The 19,165-nt window shown below is 39.8% G+C and overlaps 10 non-coding genes across 10 annotated transcripts; all 10 read left to right on the forward strand.

Annotated features, from left to right (window-relative positions):
* The first annotated feature begins 234 nt into the window (after positions 1-234).
* On the forward strand, positions 235-316 carry trnas-uga (transfer RNA serine (anticodon UGA)). The gene has a single exon. It is a non-coding gene; the product is annotated as a tRNA-Ser (tRNA).
* Positions 317-608: 292 nt separating this feature from the next.
* trnas-aga (transfer RNA serine (anticodon AGA)) lies at positions 609-690 on the forward strand. Its single transcript has one exon. It is a non-coding gene; the product is annotated as a tRNA-Ser (tRNA).
* Positions 691-2,076: 1,386 nt separating this feature from the next.
* Positions 2,077-2,158, forward strand: trnas-aga (transfer RNA serine (anticodon AGA)). The gene has a single exon. It is a non-coding gene; the product is annotated as a tRNA-Ser (tRNA).
* Positions 2,159-4,254: 2,096 nt separating this feature from the next.
* Positions 4,255-4,336, forward strand: trnas-aga (transfer RNA serine (anticodon AGA)). Its single transcript has one exon. It is a non-coding gene; the product is annotated as a tRNA-Ser (tRNA).
* Positions 4,337-4,628: 292 nt separating this feature from the next.
* Positions 4,629-4,710, forward strand: trnas-aga (transfer RNA serine (anticodon AGA)). The gene has a single exon. It is a non-coding gene; the product is annotated as a tRNA-Ser (tRNA).
* A 290-nt stretch (positions 4,711-5,000) lies between these two features.
* On the forward strand, positions 5,001-5,082 carry trnas-aga (transfer RNA serine (anticodon AGA)). The gene has a single exon. It is a non-coding gene; the product is annotated as a tRNA-Ser (tRNA).
* A 659-nt stretch (positions 5,083-5,741) lies between these two features.
* Positions 5,742-5,823, forward strand: trnas-uga (transfer RNA serine (anticodon UGA)). The gene has a single exon. It is a non-coding gene; the product is annotated as a tRNA-Ser (tRNA).
* A 1,014-nt stretch (positions 5,824-6,837) lies between these two features.
* On the forward strand, positions 6,838-6,919 carry trnas-uga (transfer RNA serine (anticodon UGA)). The gene has a single exon. It is a non-coding gene; the product is annotated as a tRNA-Ser (tRNA).
* Positions 6,920-7,223: 304 nt separating this feature from the next.
* Positions 7,224-7,305, forward strand: trnas-uga (transfer RNA serine (anticodon UGA)). The gene has a single exon. It is a non-coding gene; the product is annotated as a tRNA-Ser (tRNA).
* Positions 7,306-8,726: 1,421 nt separating this feature from the next.
* On the forward strand, positions 8,727-8,808 carry trnan-auu (transfer RNA asparagine (anticodon AUU)). The gene has a single exon. It is a non-coding gene; the product is annotated as a tRNA-Asn (tRNA).
* Positions 8,809-19,165: the final 10,357 nt, after the last annotated feature.

Here is a 19,165-nt window from a genome sequence, read left to right on the forward strand (position 1 = left end):
CTTACAATCTGTTTTGACGGTAATAATATGAAGAACCCTACACATTGCTGAAAGGAAACATTTCTACATTTTCTTTCAAAACTCTAATTCTTCCCACACTTTTCTAAGTTAAATTTAACCTCTTAACGAAAAATCTTGATCGCCATAACTTTGGTCTGTCTCAGGAGTTGAAGTACTTCATGAAAATGATGAATTTTAACCGTTGACTGTCAAAGGTGAACACACATGTATGTTGTTGTCGTGGCCGAGAGGTTAAGGAGATGGATTTGAAATCCATTGGGGTCTCCCCGCGTAGGTTCAAATCCTGCCGACAACGATAACTTTACCGACTCAGGATTGCTCAAAGTTAACCTGCAAAAAAGCACAATTTATTTAAACAAAACTAAGGCCAGATGACTTGCTGATCACAAAAGCTTCCGCAAAGATTGATTTCTAAAGACACACAGTTCCTTGAGAGAACCCCATTTCGAAGACTGACCATTTCTCATAAACACAATAACAGCTTTTTCTTGATCCCCATAAATTAGGTCTTTCTCAGGAGTTGAAGTCCTTCATGAAAATGATGATTCGTAACCATTGAATGTCAAAGGTGAAGACACATGTATGTAGTTGTTGTGGCCGAGAGGTTAAGGCGATGGATTAGAAATCCATTGGGGTCTCCCCGCGTAGGTTCAAATCCTGCCGACAACGATAACTTCACTGACTCAGGATTGCTCAAAGTTAACCTGCAAAAAAGCACAAGTTCCTTCTACCATTTGCTTAAACAAAACTAAGGCCAGACGTCTTGCTGATCACAAAAGCTTCCGCAAAGATTGATTTCTGAAGACACACAGTTCCTTCAGAGGACCCCATTTCGAACACTGACCATTTCTCATAAACACAATGAAAGCTTTTTCTTGATCGCCATAACTTTGGTATTTCTCAGGAGTTGAAGTCCTTCATGAAAATGAAGAATCATAACTGTTGAATGTGGCCGTGAGGTTAAGGCGATGGATTAGAAAGCCATTGGGGTCTCCCCGCGTAGGTTCAAATCCTGCCGACAACGATTACTTTACCGACTCAGGATTGCTCAAAGTTAACCTGCAAAAAAGCACAATTTCCTTCCACAATTTATTTAAACAAAACTAAGGACAGACGTCTTGCTGATCACAAAAGCTTCCGCAAAGATTGATAACTGAAGACACAACGTTCCTTGCTAGGACCCTATTTCGAAGACTGACCATTTCTCATAAACACAATAACAGCTTTTTTTTATCGCCATAACTTTGGTATTTCTCAGGAGTTGAAGTCCTTCATGAAAATGATGAATCGTAACCGTTGAATGTCAAAGGTGAACACACATGTATGTCGTTGTCGTGGCCAAGAGGTTAAGGCGATGGATTAGAAATCCATTGGGGTCTACCCGCGTTGGTTCAGATCCTGCCGACAAAGATAAATTTACCGACTCAGGATTGCTCAAAGTTAACCTGCAAAAAACCACAATTTATTTAAAGAAAACTAAGGACAGACGTCTTGCTGATCACAAAACCTTCCGCAAAGATTGATTTCTGAAGACACAACGTTCCTTGCTAGGACCCCATTTCGAAGACTGACCATTTCTCATAAACACAATAACAGCTTTTTCTTGATCGCCATAACTTTGGTATTTCTCAGGAGTTGAAGTCCTTCATGAAAATGATGAATCGTAACTGTTGAATGTGGCCGAGAGGTTAAGGTGATGGATTTGAAATACATTGGGGTCTCAACGCGTTGGTTCAAATCCTGCCGACAACGATAACTTTACCGACTCAGGATTGCTCAAAGTTAACCTGCAAAAAAGCACAATTTCCTTCTAATTTATTTAAACAAAACTAAGGACAGACGTCTTGCTGATCACAAAAGCTTCCGCGAAGATTGATCTCTGAGGACACAACGTTCCTTGCTGGGACCCCATTTCGAAGACTGACCATTTCTCATAAACACAATAACAGCTTTTTCTTGATCCCCATAAATTAGGTCTTTCTCAGGAGTTGAAGTCCTTCATGAAAATGATGAATCGTAACCATTGAATGTCAAAGGTGAAGACACATGTATGTAGTTGTTGTGGCCGAGAGGTTAAGGCGATGGATTAGAAATCCATTGGGGTCTCCCCGCGTAGGTTCAAATCCTGCCGACAACGATAACTTCACTGACTCAGGATTGCTCAAAGTTAACCTGCAAAAAAGCACAAGTTCCTTCTACCATTTGCTTAAACAAAACTAAGGCCAGACGTCTTGCTGATCACAAAAGCTTCCGCAAAGATTGATTTCTGAAGACACACAGTTCCTTCAGAGGACCCCATTTCGAACACTGACCATTTCTCATAAACACAATGAAAGCTTTTTCTTGATCGCCATAACTTTGGTATTTCTCAGGAGTTGAAGTCCTTCATGAAAATGAAGAATCATAACTGTTGAATGTGGCCGTGAGGTTAAGGCGATGGATTAGAAAGCCATTGGGGTCTCCCCGCGTAGGTTCAAATCCTGCCGACAACGATTACTTTACCGACTCAGGATTGCTCAAAGTTAACCTGCAAAAAAGCACAATTTCCTTCCACAATTTATTTAAACAAAACTAAGGACAGACGTCTTGCTGATCACAAAAGCTTCCGCAAAGATTGATAACTGAAGACACAACGTTCCTTGCTAGGACCCTATTTCGAAGACTGACCATTTCTCATAAACACAATAACAGCTTTTTTTTATCGCCATAACTTAGGTCTTTCTCAGGAGTTGAAGTCCTTCATGAAAATGATGAATCGTAACCGTTGAATGTCAAAGGTGAACACACATGTATGTCGTTGTCGTGGCCAAGAGGTTAAGGCGATGGATTAGAAATCCATTGGGGTCTACCCGCGTTGGTTCAGATCCTGCCGACAAAGATAAATTTACCGACTCAGGATTGCTCAAAGTTAACCTGCAAAAAAGCACAAGTTCCTTCTACCATTTGCTTAAACAAAACTAAGGCCAGACGTCTTGCTGATCACTAAAGCTTCCGCAAAGATTGATTTCTGAAGACACACAGTTCCTTCAGAGGACCCCATTTCGAACACTGACCATTTCTCATAAACACAATGAAAGCTTTTTCTTGATCGCCATAACTTTGGTATTTCTCAGGAGTTGAAGTCCTTCATGAAAATGAAGAATCATAACTGTTGAATGTGGCCGTGAGGTTAAGGCGATGGATTAGAAAGCCATTGGGGTCTCCCCGCGTAGGTTCAAATCCTGCCGACAATGATTACTTTACCGACTCAGGATTGCTCAAAGTTAACCTGCAAAAAAGCACAATTTCCTTCCACAATTTATTTAAACAAAACTAAGGACAGACGTCTTGCTGATCACAAAAGCTTCCGCAAAGATTGATAACTGAAGACACAACGTTCCTTGCTAGGACCCTATTTCGAAGACTGACCATTTCTCATAAACACAATAACAGCTTTTTTTTATCGCCATAACTTAGGTCTTTCTCAGGAGTTGAAGTCCTTCATGAAAATGATGAATCGTAACTGTTGAATGTGGCCGAGAGTTAAGGCGATGGATTAGATATCCATTGGGGTCTCCCCGCGTAGGTTCAAATCCTGCCGACAACAATAACTTTACCGACTCAGAATTGCTCAAAGTTAACCTGCAAAAAAGCACAATTTCCTTCCACAATTTGTTTAAACAAAACTAAGGGCAGACGTCTTGCTGATCACAAAAGCTTCCGCAAAGATTGATTTCTGAAGACACAACGTTCCTTGCTAGGACCCCATTTCGAAGACTGACCATTTCTCATAAACACAGTGAAAGCTATTTCTTGATCGCCATAACTTTGGTATTTCTCAGGAGTTGAAGTCCTTCGTGAAAATGATGAATCATAACTGTTGAATGTGGCCGTGAGGTTAAGGCGATGGATCAGAAAGCCATTGGGGTCTCCCCGCATAGGTTCAAATCCTGCCGACAACAATTACTTTACCGACTCAGGATTGCTCAAAGTTAACCTGCAAAAAAGCACAATTTATTTAAACAAAACTAAGGCCAGACGTCTTGCTGATCACAAAAGCTTCCGCAAAGATTGATCTCTGAAGACACACAGTTCCTTGCGAGGACCCCATTTTGAAGACTGACCATTTCTCATAAACATAATAACAGCTTTTTCTTGATCCCCATAATTTAAGTCTTTCTCAGGAGTTGAAGTCCTTCATGAAAATGATGAATCGTAACCGTTGAATTTCAAAGGTGAACACACGTGTATGTCGTTGTCGTGGCCGAGAGGTTAAGGCGATGGATTAGAAATCCATTGGGGTCTCCCCGCGTAGGTTCAAATCCTGCCGACAAAGATAAATTTACCGACTCAGGATTGCTCAAAGTTAACCTGCAAAAAAGCACAATTTATTTAAAGAAAACTAAGGACAGACGTCTTGCTGATCACAAAAGCTTCCGCAAAGATATATTTCTGAAGACACAACGTTCCTTGCTAGGACCCCGTTTCGAAGACTGACCATTTCTCATAAACATAATAAAAGCTTTTTCTTGATCGCCATAACTTTGGTATTTCTCAGGAGTTGAAGTCCTTCATGAAAATGATGAATCGTAACCGTTGAATTTCAAAGGTGAACACACATATATGTCGTTGTCGTGGCCGAGAGGTTAAGGCGATGGATTAGAAATCCATTGGGGTCTCCCCGCGTAGGTTCAAATCCTGCCGACAAAGATAAATTTACCGACTCAGGATTGCTCAAAGTTAACCTGCAAAAAAGCACAATTTATTTAAACAAAACTAAGGCCAGACATCTTGCTGATCACAAAAGCTTCCGCAAAGATTAATTTCTGAAGACACACAGTTCCTTGCGAGGACCCCATTTCGAAGACTGACCATTTCTCATAAACATAATAAAAGCTTTTTCTTGATCGCCATAACTTTGGTATTTCTCAGGAGTTGAAGTCCTTCATGAAAATGATGAATCGTAACCGTTGAATGTCAAAGGTGAACACATGTATGTCGTTGTCGTGGCCGAGAGTTTAAGGCGATGGATTAGAAATCCATTGGGGTCTCCCCGCGTAGGTTCAAATCCTGCCGACAACAATAACTTTACCGACTCAGAATTGCTCAAAGTTAACCTGCAAAAAAGCACTATTTCCTTCCACAATTTATTTAAACAAAACTAAGGCCAGACGACTTGCTGATCACAAAAGCTTCCGCAAAGATTGATCTCTGAAGACACACAGTTCCTTGCGAGGACCCCATTTCGAAGACTGACAATTTCTCATAAACACAATAACAGCTTTTTCTTGATCGCCATAACTTTGGTATTTCTCAGGAGTTGAAGTCCTTCATGAAAATGATGAATCGTAACTGTTGAATGTGGCCGAGAGTTAAGGTGATGGATTAGATATCCATTGGGGTCTCCCCGCGTAGGTTCAAATCCTGCCAACAACAATAACTTTACCGACTCAGAATTGCTCAAAGTTAACCTGCAAAAAAGCACTATTTCCTTCCACAATTTATTTAAACAAAACTAAGGCCAGACGACTTGCTGATCACAAAAGCTTCCGCAAAGATTGATCTCTGAAGACACACAGTTCCTTGCGAGGACCCCATTTCGAAGACTGACCATTTCTCATAAACACAATAACAGCTTTTTCTTGATCCCCATAAATTAAGTCTGTCTCAGGAGTTGAAGTCCTTCACGAAAATGATGAATCATAACCGTTGAATTTCAAAGGTGAACACACATGTATGTCGTTGTCGTGGCCGAGAGGTTAAGGCGATGGATTTGAAATCCATTGGGGTCTCCCCGCGTAGGTTCAAATCCTGCCGGCAACGATAACTTTACCGACTCAGAATTGCTCAAAGTTAACCTGCAAAAAAGCACATTTTCCTTCCACAATTTATTTAAACAAAACTAAGGCCAGACGTCTTGCTGATCACAAAAGCTTCCGCAAAGATTGATCTCTGAAGACACAACGTTCCTTGCTAGGACCCCATTTCGAAGACTGACAATTTCTCATAAACATAATAACAGCTTTTTCTTGATCGCCATAACTTTGGTATTTCTCAGGAGTTGAAGTCCTTCATGAAAATGATGAATCGTAACTGTTGAATGTGGCCGAGAGTTAAGGCGATGGATTAGATATCCATTGGGGTCTCCCCGCGTAGGTTCAAATCCTGCCGACAACAATAACTTTACCGACTCAGAATTGCTCAAAGTTAACCTGCAAAAAAGCACTATTTCCTTCCACAATTTATTTAAACAAAACTAAGGCCAGACGACTTGCTGATCACAAAAGCTTCCGCAAAGATTGATCTCTGAAGACACACAGTTCCTTGCGAGGACCCCATTTCGAAGACTGACAATTTCTCATAAACACAATAACAGCTTTTTCTTGATCGCCATAACTTTGGTATTTCTCAGGAGTTGAAGTCCTTCATGAAAATGATGAATAGTAACTGTTGAATGTGGCCGAGAGTTTAAGGCGATGGATTAGAAATCCATTGGGGTCTCCCTGCGTAGGTTCAAATCCTGCCGACAACGATAACTTTACTGACTAAGGATTGCTCAAAGTTAACCTGCAAAAAAGCACAAGTTCCTTCTACCATTTGCTAAAACAAAACTAAGGCCAGACGTCTTGCTGATCACAAAAGCTTCCGCAAAGATTCATCTCTGAAGACACACAGTTCTTTGCGAGGACCCCATTTGGAAGACTTACCATTTCTCAAAAACATAATAACAGCTTTTGCTTGATCCCCATAACTTTGGTATTTCTCAGGAGTTGAAGTCCTTCATGAAAAGGATGAATCGTAACCGTTGAATTTCAAAGGTGAACACACATATATGTCGTTGTCGTGGCCGAGAGGTTAAGGCGATGGATTTGAAATCCATTGGGGTCTCCCCGCATAGGTTCAAATCCTGCCGACAACAATAACTTTACCGACTCAGAATTGCTCAAAGTTAACCTGCAAAAAAGCACTATTTCCTTCCACAATTTATTTAAACAAAACTAAGGCCAGACGTCTTGCTGATCACAAAAGCTTCCGCAAAGATTGATTTCTGAAGACACAACGTTCCTTGCTAGGACCCCATTTCGAAGACTGACCGTTTCTCATAAACATAAAAAACTTTTTTCTTGATCCCCATAAATTAAGTCTGTCTCAGGAGTTGAAGTCCTTCACGAAAATGATGAATCATAACCGTTGAATTTCAAAGTTGAACACACATGTATGTCGTTGTCGTGGCCGACAGGTTAAGGCGATGGATTTGAAATCCATTGGGGTCTCCCCGCGTAGGTTCAAATCCTGCCGACAACAATAACTTTACCGACTAAGAATTGCACAAAGTTAACCTGCAAAAAAGCACAATTTATTTAAACAAAACTAAGGCCAGACGTCTTGCTGATCACAAAAGCTTCCGCAAAGATTGATTTCTGAAGACACACAGTTCCTTGAGAGGACCCCATTTCGAAGACTGACCATTTCTCATAAACACTATAACAGCTTTTTCTTGATCGCCATAACTTTGGTATTTCTCAGGAGTTGAAGTCCTTCATGAAAATGATGAATCGTAACCGTTGAATGTCAAAGGTGAACACACATGTATATCGTTGTCGTGGCCGAGAGGTAAAAGCGATGGATTAGAAATCCACTGGGGTCTCCCCGCGTAGGTTCAAATCCTGCCGACAACGGTAACTTTACCGACTCAGGATTGCACAAAGTTAACCTGCAAAAAAGCACAAGTTCCTTCTACCATTTGCTTAAACAAAACTAAGGCCAGACGTCTTGCTGATCCCAAAAGCTTCCGCAAAGATTGATTTCTGAAGACACACAGTTCCTTGAGAGGACCCCATTTCGAAGACTGACCATTTCTCATAAACACAATGACAGTTTTTTCTTGATCGTCATAACTTAGGTCTTTCTCAGGAGTTGAAGTCCTTCATGAAAATGATGAATCGTAACCATTGAATGTCAAAGGTGAACACACATGTATGTCGTTGTCGTGGCCGAGAGGTTAAGGCGATGGATTAGAAATCCATTAGAGACTCCCCGCGTAGGTTCAAATCCTGCCGACAATGATAAATTTACCGACTCAGGATTGCTCAAAGTTAACCTGCAAAAAAGCACAATTTCCTTCCACAATTTATTTAAACAAAACTAAGGACAGATGTCTTGCTGATCACAAAAGCTTCCATAAAGATTGATTCCTGAAGACACACAGTTCCTTGCTAGGACCCCATTTTGAAGACTGACCATTTCTCATAAACACAATAACAGCTTTTTCTTGATCGCCATCACTTTGGTATTTCTCAGGAGTTGAAGTCCTTCATGAAAATGATGAATCATAACTGCTGAATTTGGCCGAGAGGTTAAGGCGATGGATTAGAAATCCATTGGGGTCTCCCCGCGTAGGTTCAAATTCTGCCGACAACGATAACTTTATCGACTCAGGATTGCTCAAAGTTAACATGCAAAAAAGCACAATTTCCTTCCACAATTTATTTAAACAAAATTAAGGCAAGACGTCTTGCTGATCACAAAAGCTTCCGCAAAGACTGATTTCTGAAGACACACAGTTCCTTGAGAGGACCCCATTTCGAAGACTGACCATTTCTCATAAACACAATGAAAGCTTTTTCTTGATCGCCATAACTTTGGTATTTCTCAGGAGTTGAAGTCCTTCATGAAAATGATGAATCGTAACCGTTGAATGTCAAAGGTGAACACACATGTATATAGTTGTAGTGGCCGAGAGGTTAAGGCGATGGATTATTAATCCATTGGGGTCTCCCCGCGTAGGTTCAAATCCTGCCGACAACGGTAACTTCATCGACTCAGGATTGCTCAAAGTTAACCTAAAAAAAAGCACAATTTCCTTCCACAATTTATTTAAACAAAACTAAGGCCAGACGTCTTGCTGATCACAAAAGCTTTCGCAAAGATTCATCTCTGAAGACACACAGTTCCTTGCGAGGACCCCATTTCGAAGACTGACCATTTCTCATAAACACAATAACAGCTTTTTCTTGATCGCCATAACTTTGGTATTTCTCAGGAGTTGAAGTCCTTCATGAAAATGATGAATCATAACTGTTGAATTTGGCTGAGAGGTTAAGGCGATGGATTAGAAATCCATTGGGGTCTCCCCGCGTAGGTTCAAATCCTGCCAACAACGATAACTTTACCGACTCAGGATTGCTCAAAGTTAACCTGCAAAAAAGCACAAGTTCCTTCTACCATTTGCTTAAAAAAAACTAAGGCCACACGTCTTGCTGATCACAAAAGCTTCCGCAAAGATTTATCTCTGAAGACACAGAGCTCCTTCCTCGGACCCCATTTCGAAAACTGACCATTTCTCATAAACACAATGAAAGCTTTTTTTTTATCGCCATAACTTAGGTCTGTCTCAGGAGTTGAAGTTCTTCATGAAAATGATGAATCGTAACCGTTGAATTTCAAAGGTGAACACATGTGTATGTCGTTGTCGTGGCCGAGAGGTTAAGGCGGTGGATTAGAAATCCATTGGGGTCTCCCCGTGTAGGTTCAAATCTTGCCGACAACGATAACTTTATCGACTCAGGATTGCTCAAAGTTAACCTGCAAAAAAGCACAATTTCCTTCCACAATTTATTTAAACAAAACTAAGGCCAGACGTCTTGCTGATCACAAAAGCTTCTGCAAAGACTGATTTCTGAAGACACAGTTCCTTGAGAGGACCCCATTTCGAAGACTGACCATTTCTCATAAACACAATAACAGCTTTTTCTTGATCGTCATTACTTAGGTCTTTCACAGGAGTTGAAGTCCTTCATGAAAATGATGAATCGTAACCGTTGAATTTCAAAGGTGAACACAAATGTATGTCGTTGTCGTGGCCGAGAGGTTAAGGAGATGGATCTGTTAGATTCGGTTCTTTTAGTAGGAGGCTCAAGAACGGACCGCAGTAATTCAAGTGAAAATGAAGTGTTTATTGGTAGTCACACATCAAAGCATATCAGCGCTGGGCTCAGTGGAACAGAGCTCCCGCAGGAAGTCTGTCAGACTGGCCATGATTTCCGGTTATCATGTTTATTTATAGTGTCATAGGTTGGACTCACATTCGACCGAGTATGATTGGACATGAGTAGGTTCAACATGCTTCGTCATATTCTCTGGATCAGCCCAAAACAATGTGTGTGTGTGAATCTGCCCTTGCTTTCCCAGGCTTTCCTAATTGTTTTGTCTTTCTACTCCTGGATCACTTTAGGTCATATGGAAAAGTACTGAGCCCTATTTCATTCATAATGTCTAAGAACAAAGCCAATTTTAACAATCCCCCTTTTGAAGTGATTTTATCATTTCAACTAATTCAGTGAAATAACTGCGGTAGGACTGTCATTTTCTGTATTGTGTCACATCTGTATTAGCAGTAGCAAGACTTTAGCAGCCACCCCCCAAACTGCAAGAGCCACTTACCTTTTGAGATGTAGCACAACCAGTTAGGAGACATCTGTCATCCCCCTTTTGAAGTGCCTTCATGTGTTATTATGTAAGCTTATGTGAAAGCTGTTCATCATTGCAATTAAAGCAGCAAGCAAATCTTCATTGCACAGGCATGTGGAAATAGTAAACATAATTCTAATGCTTAAGCTACACCTTCAAATCCGGACTATTCCATCATTTTACTCGGAACAGAAACTCTTTCCGAGAGGGTTAAGACCTTCATAAGTCACTGATTATAACTCTGCAAATGAGCACATTTCTTAGAAAATAATAATTTGCTATATGTATTGTGTGTATGTGGCCCCGAACCTATCCTCTGTGTGGACTTTTTGTTCATAATGGCCTAAAATCTTATGTGGTTAGCAAGGCCTTGCTCCCCCATAAGTACCATAACAACACAACACTGATTTATCAACAAATGTCACATCATTTCTATTCTACTGACACTCAAACATTGCATAAGGCAATTAACATTACCAGCAGGTTCGTCCACCGTTTGCAGCGAATAGGAGCGAAAACCCGATGTATCCGGGAAAAATTCACCTATGGCCCCTAGTTGCACTTGGCGACCGACCAACTTATTACCGTTCAAAGTCTAAGGTCCCGCTCCAAACAGCCGAGTCACCCCACTGGCAATTGACATTCTAAAAATGATTCATTATCAGCCTTTAAGAGGAATTAGCTAAACACTTTAAAAAGTGAAACACAACAAATATAAATTTAACCAAGGCTCGATTATATGAGTATATTAGCCTCTTGAACAATTATGATTAACTTTTCTTTTAAATGATATATCTTTCTTAGATGACCACATGACGAGTCGTGTGGTCTCTTGTGGTCCAATCCTGTCGGTGCTCTGTTTTCCTCTTGGCTGAACGTCTGTTCAGCATTCTGATCCGGAACTAATCTTGGAAGGAGAGGTCACCAGTACATCGCTTCCTTGAGGGATATTCAGCATCCCCTCCCTAACTAATTTTCTTTTGTGACAATTTCGTTGTGTAGTTCTCCACCATCATCTTGGCATGATGGGAAAGGCCTCCCAGAACTCAAGCTTATGAGTCCTCCGGCCATGCGTCCTGTAGTGGTTCTGAATCTGTGGAATAATATTAGCAAATCTCGCAGCGCAGTAGTGCAAAATGTCATTTCCACTGTATTTCTATACTAGGGTATCTCTCTTTGATAGGTTCAATTTCAATGCCCAATTCATTCTTTATTTATTTATTTTTCATATGGACCCCAAACAAAACCAAAGTCAAAATAAACAAAACAAAAGAAAATCAAAGAAATAACAAAATAAACAGAACCCAAAACAAAACAACTGGCCAGTTGGTATAACCCTTGCTTTAAGGAACTAGAATAGTCATCAACCTGCTGTGCAGCCTTAATGAGAAATCCAGTACCATCACCTTATTTTGCTGTTTAAAAATTTAAATTATCTAGGGAACACATCCTCACGATCAACATCAACACAGTTGGTATAATCCTTCTTTATAGGACAACACCAGAATTCTCACCAAGTTGCTGTCAAGCATTCATGAGATATTTTGTATTATCCATTTATTCTGCTGTGGAAAATCATTTAGACAGTTTTGGGATCATGACAACACACAAACAACACTCAACACCAGACACCACAGGTTAGGACAACAGATGACAACAAATGACAAACATATATCGCATTTCTGGGTTTGCCCAAGCAACCCTCATGTCTTCATTTAGGCCTAAGTAAACAAACAGTGGTCTTCATATTATGAGTTTGATTCCATGTCTTCCTCTTCCAGGTCCGGGAAGTCTTAATGCAAAAGAAGACACAAACACACACAGAATTTTTGGGAAAACTTGAGAAGTTTGAATGATTAATTGTTAATTAATTGCCGAACTGCTCCACTGCAGTTTCTCCTCCTGTGTTGTTGTTTGCTGCAGGACAGAAATATTTGTGGTTAGATCTCATATTGGGAGCAGCACAGCATCAAGAAAGTAGACATTTTTCCAATGACGAACTGATTAACTTGTTTAGGATAAATATTGTCTGTCCTCTCTGAATTCAGGTCAGAGCGTTAAAAAATAAAATTTCAGCATAACCTGCTTTATTCTTACTTGTTTGCTAGTAATAATGTTGTTTAATTTTTACAAGTGGCTGTGTTTTTTGATGCTGAGCCGTACACACAGGTCAGGATCAGCATTAAGTTTTTTCCGGTTCTAATTGAATCAGAAACACCTCCTGTGGTACCAACGGTGTGACATCAGAGCTGTTTCTAACATCACATGATACCATAACATGTTTCCATACAGATATTAAAAGCCTAGGTTAATTTTATTTCTTTATTTATCCTAAATCATCCTTTATTTTTTTTTGAGGATCACGTTGTGGTCCCTGCTTCCAGTATGTGTGGCGTGTGTGTGTGCGTGGCTTTATATGTGAGTGTGCATGTGTCTGTATGTGGCCTTGGGTTTCACTGCTTCGTTTGATCTGAAAGGTCTTTGTTCTATATTTTCTTGGGTTGAGAAGTGCTATATAAACTGCTATATAAATAACGTCTGATTGATTGATCGATTTAGTGTAGTAAATTAAACACTTTCTGGTCATCTCTAATGGAACGTCTTCCGATGACCCAAAACACCTAATTACAGAACATTTCATTCATCCCATTCATATCCTTTTTCTTTCAACCACAGGCAATGACTCAGCACAGTTTGAATTTCCATCACGCCACCTACTGGCGTCCTTCTCCTTCTCCCTCAGGTAGCCCTTGTCCCCCAAGCCGTTAGTGCCCCCTTTGGGAACACCCCCTTTGGGATCTCCTCAGCCCCCACTCACCATGGCTGTCGCTTGGCAACCCAAATTTTCCACATTCACACAATATGTCCTAGTGTCCCAAAGAAGCTATGGACAGGGTATTTTCTCCTCGTCCAAGCCTCATGTGGGACAACCTGAAAACATTCATATATTATATATCATATAAAATAGTAGGTTCAATAATGCATAATATAATGCATACTAGGGATAGCTTCATCCAAAGTTAAGTCTGTGTCTGTATAGATTTTGTTTTGGCTCACCAAGCTGCCCTGTGCTCACTGTTTTTAAATGCGCCATAAAAACAAACCTTGACTTGTCTTGTTATGGCTCAGTCTTTGCTGCAGCTGTCCTTTCTGTATTCTTCCAATGGATTTAAATCTATTTGCTTTTTTTGTTAAGTTAGCATATTAATTATTTCATAGATCTGCTGCAGTTAACTAGTTAAATGATTTAGTTAAATAGTCAAATGGTTTAGTTTGAATCTAAATATTGGTGATAACTATTGACTATTGAATTGGTGACCTGAGAGAGAGGAAATTCCGAGCAGCTAAAATTTTAAAGTCAAGTTAATATCTCCTAATAAGAATAAAGGCTAAGCCTCAATAAATTTAATATGATATCAAATTGTTTGACATCTGACTGTCTGGCCGTGATATTAAATCCTAAATCCTGGTTGTTTAATTTAACTTTTCAGCAGACTTCTTGGCCTGAACACATGGTTGTCAAATGCATGCATCGCCCATGGGATTAATTTCATTGATAACTTTAATATCTTTTGGAACTGTAAGGAGCGTTTCAGAGCTGATGGCGTGCATCCCAATCGAACTGGATGCAGATTACTTGGTGCACATTTACGTCATGCTGTTGGGACGGCAAACCCAAACATGACTGTACAGATTAGACTGAAGGACACAGCAGTGAGGCAAACAACCCCCAGCCCTCCCCCCTCACCAGACTCTTTACTCCACATCACCCAAGGTCTCCAAAGGATGTCTCTATCCCAGCCAGGACTCCAGCGACCACCATCAACCGAGAAACGCAGGGCACCCCCTCCTCCTCCTCTTACATCATCTGTCCTGGCAGAGCAGGACACAAGGGGATGTGCAGGGTGTTCAAGGAGCAGCACAACATCCAGAGTTCAAAACAAAGATAGTACTGTTCAAAACAAAGATACCATGCCATGATGTGTTCAGGGTCCCTGCTATAGAAGTCCGACTTCTGACAGCTGTTCTGAGAACAAGCTGGGACCCAATAGGATTCCTGTTTTAGTTAGTAAAAGAAGGAATCGAAAACAGTCAACTTCCAGGGTGAATCTATCTAATTTGTTAACGGTACCACGTACAACTCAGAATACAACAGAGACCAGTGTAAACTCCACAAAGCTAGCCTTACTTAATATTAGATCTCTGTCCAATAAGTCACTGTTAGTTAATGACTTCATAATTTCACATAATTTAGATTTTCTTTTTCTGACAGAAACATGGTTAACAGAGAGCACAAGCGCTACTGTTCTTAATGAAGCAGCCCCCCCAAACTTTAGTTTTATGGATAAATGCCGAAATGGTAGGAAAGGTGGGGGTGAAGCTGCTTTATTTAAAGATACATTCCAGTGTAAAGAGATCTCATTTGGTGATTTCACTTCTTTTGAATATCTGAGTTTTATTTTAAAGGGTGTTCCTAAAATCCTGTTCTTAATCATTTACAGATCTCCAGGATACTGTGCAAGTTTTATTGATGATTTTTCTGAATTATTGTCTGTTATTTCAACTGATTTTAACCATTTCATCTTGACCGGGGATTTTAACATTCACATAGATAATATGACGGATGGTAATGCCAAAGAATTTTCTTCTGTGCTGGACATGTTTGGTTTGTGGCAGCATGTAACAGAACCAACTCACCTTCGAGGTCACATTCTGGACCTGGTCATTTCTAAAGGTGTTGATATTTCTTCTGTTGTTGTTACTGATTTGGCCTTGTCTGACCATTTTTGTATTTTATTTGATTTACATATTACTCAGAATGTTCAAACAACCAGCTTCTCAGTTAAGAAGAGGCCCATCAATGAGAAAACAAGTGCTCAGTTTAGGGAGGCCATAGCTATGTTACCAACAATGAGTGCAGAGTCGGTTGAAGGAATGCTGGATCATTTTAACTTGAAAATTTTTAATGTAATGGAAGCTGTTGCACCGATAAGAATCAAGAGCACCTTGATCAAACAGAAAACACCATGGAGAAACACCACTACGGTCAAAAACCTGAAAAGAGAATGCAGGAAAGCTGAACGTAAATGGAGGAAAACAAAGCTTCAGATTTACTATGAGCTGTACAAACAAAGCCTGCGTAGTTATAACAATGAGCTGTGCAAGGCCAGACAGCTGCATTTATCTGAAATGATTAATAAGAATGTCAACAATTCTCAAACTCTGTTTGCTATGGTTGAAAAACTCACAAATCCTCCTAAACAGTCAAACCCAGACCTCCTCTCCACTGAGAAATGCAACGAATTTGCCAACTTTTTTAGCCAAAAAATCAAAACAATTAGACAAAACATTCACGCAACACAGAAAAACAAGAAAACTAATCTGTGTCTAAAACCTAGAAATAACTCTGACGTTATGTCACAATTTAATATTGTTAATTTAAAAATCCTAGTGGAAACAGTTCGGCATCTGAAATCAACAACTTGTTCTCTGGACATAATACCATCCGACTTTTTAAAAACTGTTTTTACCTCAGTAGAAAGTGATCTCCTACAAATAGTTAACAGCTCACTGGCATCAGGCATTTTTCCCAAGTCACTAAAGACAGCTGCCATTAAGCCACTCCTAAAGAAGAGAACTCTAGACGCCTCTATGATGAACAACTACAGACCTGTCTCTAATCTCTCTTTTATATCTAAGATTATTGAGAAAGTTGTATTTAACCAGCTCAACGACTTTCTGAATGAAAGTGGAAGTCTTGATAACTTTCAATCAGGCTTCAGACGTCATCACAGCACTGAAACAGCTCTGGTCAAAGTGTTAAACGACATCAGGTTGAATACTGATTCTGGTAATGTTTCAGTCCTGGTCCTGTTGGACCTCAGCGCTGCGTTTGATACTGTAGATCACAGAATCCTGTTGCACAGGCTGGAAAACTGGGTTGGACTTTCTGGAGCGGTCCTTAACTGGTTCAGGTCCTACTTAGAAGGCCGGAGTTATTTTGTTACAATTGGCAGCTATGAATCTGAGCGAGTGGCCATGACTTGTGGAGTCCCCCAGGGGTCAATTCTTGGACCTCTTCTGTTTAACTTGTATATGCTCCCTTTGGGTCAGATATTGCAGAACTTTAACATCAATTATCACAGTTATGCAGACGATACACAACTTTATGTGTCTCTGTCACCGGACGACTGCAGCCCAGCAGACGTACTGTGTCAGTGTCTGGAGGAAGTAAACACCTGGATGAGAGAGAATTTTCTACAATTAAATGAAGACAAAACTGAGATCATTCTGTTTGGTAGCAAAGAGAAGAGGGTCAGCGTTGGTAAATATCTTGAGACTCGGAACCTTACAATCACTGACCAGGTTCGTAACCTCGGAGTGTTGATAGACTCAGATCTGACTTTCAGCAGCCACATCAAAGCTGTCACCAAGGCAGCTTTTTACCACCTCAGAAACATCAACAGAATTAAAGGTTTCCTCTCCCAAAAAGACCAGGAGAAACTCATCCATGCATTCATCTCCAGTAGACTCGATTACTGTAATGCTCTTTTAACTGGACTTCCCAAAAAGAGCATTAAACATCTGCAGCTCATCCAGAACGCTGCTGCTAGAGTTTTAACCCGGACTAAGAGATCTGAACACATCACACCAGTTTTAATATCTTTACTCTGGCTTCCAGTCAGTAACAGAATAGATTTTAAAAGCCTGCTGATGGTTTACAAATCCCAGAACGGTTTAGGCCCAAAATACATCTGTGATATGTTCAGAGAATATAAACCCAGCAGAGCTCTTAGATCCAAGGACTCAGGTCAGCTGGTTCAGTCCAGAGTCCAGACTAAACATGGAGAAGCAGCATTTAGCTGTTATGCTGCTAACAAGTGGAACAAACTGCCAGTGGAGATTAAACTTTCAGCAAATGTAGACATTTTTAAATCCAGGTTAAAGACATTTCTGTTCTCATGTGTCTATGCATGAAATATCTTTTAACTTATCTAGACTGTTGCCTGTTTTTAAATTCATTTAAATGATTTTATTTGTTTCTTTTTATATTCTTTTATGTATTTTTAATGCTTCTTGCACTCCCTGCTGCAATGCTTTTATTTTATGTAAAGCACTTTGAACTGTTTGTACATGAAATGTGCTATATAAATAAATTTGATTTGATTTGATAATCTGTGTCACATGGTCTGACTGCCTGATCTCAGTCCTGTTTCAGGTGGAATCATAAAATTTCACTTTGTAGAACATTTTTTCAGATTATATTTTAATTAAAGGAGCAAGTCTCCTAAACACTCTGCTTGTGTATTTGACTTTAGGTCTTTAAGAGAGCTGTTAAATCCTATTTCAGCAACAATTTGTATGAATGTCTCAAACACTGTTCTTCCTGGATTTATTGTTTTTTTATCTCATCTCTGTGATTTTTTTTTCATTGTAAAGCTGTTTTCAGTTTATCTACATACTTTGGTGTCTTTCCCAATCATATGCATTTTAAAATAGATGGATGAATCAATACTATTTGCTCTAATACAAAATTAAACCTATATTATAAGCAGTATATCATTATAAACTCAGGCCAATGATCACCCAGAGTCTGTTTGGATGGTTCTCACTCTCAGGGCTGAATGAGAGAAAGAAGACAATCTTAGGGTGTGCGCATTTATGATAAAGAGAACAACTATAAAATTAAATTGGGAATATTATGGCTCAAAAAGTGTTTGAGGCTTTTCATTATTCATTATTCATTATTCATTATTTCCTGTAATGCTGCTGCACAGCTGATCTTTAGTTAGAAACCTCAGGCCTCAGGTCAAGCCTCCAAATCTGTAATTTTTTTCTTACAGGTCTCTTATTAGTGCTTTGATGCTGAAAAAAAATTATTAACTTTCGTCAAACTTTGGGATCAAATATATCATATATCAACTTTTTCCTTCTGTACCCTGCATGTGCTTGATTCTTAGTCTCTCGTTTGTTTTGAAAACATTTTGAACACACACACTCAGCCTCAGTGGAGCAAACTCGCACACTCTTTTTTCTGCATTTCTCTAGTGCAATTTATCTGTCCCTCGTTTTTCTTCTCACCCCGGGACCATTTCTTCCATCTTTCATTCAATTTTTTTTTGTGACATATTCACACCATAAAAATACTGTTTTCCCCAAACAAAGCGACCCGTATAGCACGCGCAGCCACTTGTTCTCCCCCCTTTTTATCTATACCAACCCCAATATTGAACAGAAACCACTCAAGATCTGCTGGCGCAGTCAAATTTCTTCGAGCGGCGAACCCCACCCCACAGATGCATGAAAATTAAAAAATCTGACCCTGTGCCATGCAAGTATAAATTTATTCTTGTCAGACCGACTCTGTTTCGGGATTATAGACCGCTTCGCACTCTGGGAGACTCAATCCCTCATCCTAACTTTTGTCAGAGGAGAATCTTTCCGTGTCGGAATTAGACCACTAATTTTATTTATTTAGTTTACCCACATATTTGGGATTTTATAAACTACTTCGGCCACACTTAGCTATTAGTGCACGGAAAATAATTTTGAAGACAAGTTCCCCTATTGGGATATTCATTTATAAAATGAATTTATCTTGTCACTTTGTTCGAATTCACTTGTCAGGACACTTATTTACTTTCCCTGTGTGAAAGTATGTGTTTAAACACTGGACGTGTTACCATTCAATGCA

The sequence above is a fragment of the Odontesthes bonariensis genome, chromosome 8, assembly GCF_027942865.1.
Source record: "Odontesthes bonariensis isolate fOdoBon6 chromosome 8, fOdoBon6.hap1, whole genome shotgun sequence".
In the NCBI taxonomy this organism is placed as follows: Eukaryota; Metazoa; Chordata; class Actinopteri; order Atheriniformes; family Atherinopsidae; genus Odontesthes; species Odontesthes bonariensis.